The following is a 3,143-nucleotide window of genomic DNA, read 5'->3' on the forward strand; positions in this document are numbered from 1 at the left end:
ATGAGAAGCAAGAGCAGTGTTGGTGACAGGGACATATAGATATGGACGAGCACACTCAGCAGGCAAAGTAGGAGGATCTCAGTGGGAAGAGGTGAACAGAGAGCTGGAAGAGAGAAAGCGTATAAGCAGACAGTCCAGACTATCATTTTTGCCAGAATCTTTGGGAAGCCAAGTTTTGTCCTCTTCCTCAGGGAAAGTCTGAATCCAAAGCTCCATCCACAAAGCCTTTCTCATAACTGTGTCCTGACTCCAAATCACTCCAAGACAAGAGCTGGCATTTCCCAACTCATGTCAGCCCAAGGTCCACATGCCAAGGATCAGGCTCACTCTCCCAGAATTAGGCATCAAGTCCTGATAGATGTTGGTGCCTTGCCTTAGAATAGGGTATCCCCACACTGTCCCTTCCAAGTCTTGCCCTAATAAAGTCTGCTCTAACAGGCCTGCTATGTGCTACGTAGTCATAGTTATTTATTTTTTATGCTCAACCAAATCATATTCACAGAACACTTGAAAAAATATTCTCAGACCTTCTGCCCTGTCTAGGCACATAGAGATAAAATGAAAGTGTTTGTTGTTCAATCATGTCTAACTCATTGCAACCCTGTGGACTGTAGCTCACCAGGCTCCTCTGGAGGAATGAAACTAAATGGGGGGTCAGGGGGGACTTGCTTCTGGTCTGTTTGTATCCTGAGTGTCCTGTATTCATGGGCCCACTGCAGTATACACATGTGGTCCTGTTAAGCCGCGGAGGGGCCACCAGAATGCCTACATGGAAAGAAGGACACAGCCCATCTATGCTCCAGATTTAGTTTATTTTCCACACAGGCTCTTTAGAAAGCAGTCATCCCACCATTTGAGATCTTCATCTTCCAGGGCTACAATTCCAGGCATAGAAAAGAGTCGGGAATGGATGTGAAAGTCTTGTAGTTATGCCAAGCACCGAATCCATGGATTCATGAGAAATCTTCTGGGGCTGGTCTCCAGGCATGCTCAGTTAACCTTCTGCCCAACTTTCCCGTGGCCACCAGAGCCACCCTTCTAAAATACAAATTTGATCATGACATTAATTGTGCTTAGACACATCGAGCAGTTTACCAAACTCTTCAGCCGGAAGCTCATTCCTCTCTGGGCTCTGGCATGGATTACTTCTCCACTACCCTCTAGATATTACAACCCTTCCTCCCACCATCACTTTCTCTTCTCCACTGGGGCAGGTAGACACTCCTCCCACTCTCTCAGCTGCCCTGCCTTCCTCCTGCTGACTTCATGCATCCTTTATGCTCTCCCTGGACATTCTCTACTCTCTGGCAACTTTCCCAATCTCTCTCCTCCCAGGCAAAGTCAATAACTCCTCTCTTTGATCCCACAGATCTCAGGCGAACTCTCTTTGGGGCACTCCTCAAAAGGTTGCAATTATTTAACGAGATCTGTCTCCTGAACCATGCTGTTCTTGTCTTTTTACTTCAATTCCAAGACAATGTGTCCCTGACACAGGAGATACTTGGGGTTCCCTTTCCCTTTCTTCCTCCTCCCAGGATGACCCATTTTCCAGGAAGCATTAAGCCCCGTCGGTGAGGGAGCAGAAGGAAAGTAAGAAACTCCTGGTAAAGAGTGACCTGTGCATCTAGGATCACAGATACTTTTCTCAACTGAACCCATCAGGGCTGTCTTGTGATAGGGCTCCTCTTCTAAGAGAAGACCTCAGATAATGCAACCAGCTGTCCTTTTGCCATGTTTCTAGCCCCTCTCTCCTGGAATCTTCCAGACTATCACATGCAGCGGACATGTGAGCAGCCCTCTGCACCAGCAAAGTGCCCTGGGGAGTCATGTGCATCTTTGACCAGTGCATGGTTGATTTGTACTCACTCGGAAGACAGGAGTTGTGCAGGAATGACCACACCCATGACTGCAGCATTTCATTCCCCTGGGACAGGAATCATCTCCTGAGCACAATTCGACACAAGTTCCGATAGTACCTTTGGGTAACTCTGGGCAGAATCCAGGTCTCTGTCGTCCTGAAACACAGGATGGTTTTGTGCAGTCTGGAATGGTCACCGAGACAGGCTTGAGAATGGCTGCTGGAGCCCTGAAGCCCTCATTGCCGGCAAGACTCCTCCTTCAGCCTTGACTTCTTCACTCTCACTCTTCAGCCCACAGTCTGGCCTTAGCAGAAAGCTCTCCCTGCTCCAAAGTCTGCACAGTCTCAGAGGACAAGAAACCTTCCCAGTCATAACTCTCTCTTTCCCACCTGATAAGATCTTAGAGAAGTCTCTGCTCACAGAGGTCTCCATTTCCCCACTCATGTGTGTGAGTCCCATACATGTTTGTCCCGCTCCCTGCGGAGTCCCACTGCTGGGCAAAGGTCCTAATAGAGAGAACCCTACACTTGACCCACGGCTTCCAATCAGACCCAACCCAATCTGACAAGGACCATGGGAAATGCAGGGTGAACTCTCATTTAGATCAAGGGAGATGCATGAGGGGACACCGTTGCTTCCAGGCCAAACCGTTCCCACATTTAGCACTGGGCTCTGAGCCTTCTCTGCGGTCAGCTAGGGTCCTCACCTTTGCCAAGAGACTTCTGAGCCCAGGCCACCTCCAGCCCCATGATGACAAAAGCCAGCAGAACAAAGACGGTGACTGTCTTCATGTTGGCCTCTGGTGTGGTGCAGGGACAGAGCCCAGCTAAAATTTATACTCTCCCTGTCACCAGAAAGGAGGGTGGGGTAGGAGGTGGTAGAGCAGGAAGGGGATTAAAATATAAGCTCTCAAGGGAGTGTCCTGGGATATTCCAATTTCCTTGTTCTATTTCACAACTGGTTTCTCAGACTAAGCAGCTTGTTTTAGGAGAGGCGAATATTAAACTGGAAATCTCAGGAACATGTTTTAGCTCTTCATTCATTGCTCCGTTACTTCTTGGCCCTGATTTCCCTAGTGCCTCTAGGAACCATAGCCAAATAAAAGAATTTTCTCCATGTAAATTATATTATCAGAGTAAGAGCTTAAGCTAGGTGTTGTTTGTCAGGGCCCATCTGGGGTCTCCTGCAGCTCCAGTTACACAAGGAGGATGAACGTGTGCTTTGGAGCTGCCTCCATGGCTGAGGGCAGGACCACAGTGATAGTAAGTCACTCATCTAAGGGGA

General features: G+C 48.5%; 1 long non-coding RNA gene across 1 annotated transcript; it reads right to left on the bottom strand.

The window, feature by feature from the left end:
* Positions 1–793: 793 nt before the first annotated feature.
* On the bottom strand, positions 794–2,694 carry LOC110132061 (uncharacterized). The gene is made up of 3 exons (XR_002312351.2): positions 2,566–2,694; positions 1,867–2,015; positions 794–1,038 (listed from the first exon to the last, which is right to left on the bottom strand). It is a non-coding gene; the product is annotated as an uncharacterized lncRNA (long non-coding RNA).
* Between the last annotated feature and the right edge of the window lie 449 nt (positions 2,695–3,143).

Source organism: Odocoileus virginianus, chromosome 17 (assembly GCF_023699985.2).
Source record: "Odocoileus virginianus isolate 20LAN1187 ecotype Illinois chromosome 17, Ovbor_1.2, whole genome shotgun sequence".
Taxonomy (NCBI): Eukaryota; Metazoa; Chordata; class Mammalia; order Artiodactyla; family Cervidae; genus Odocoileus; species Odocoileus virginianus.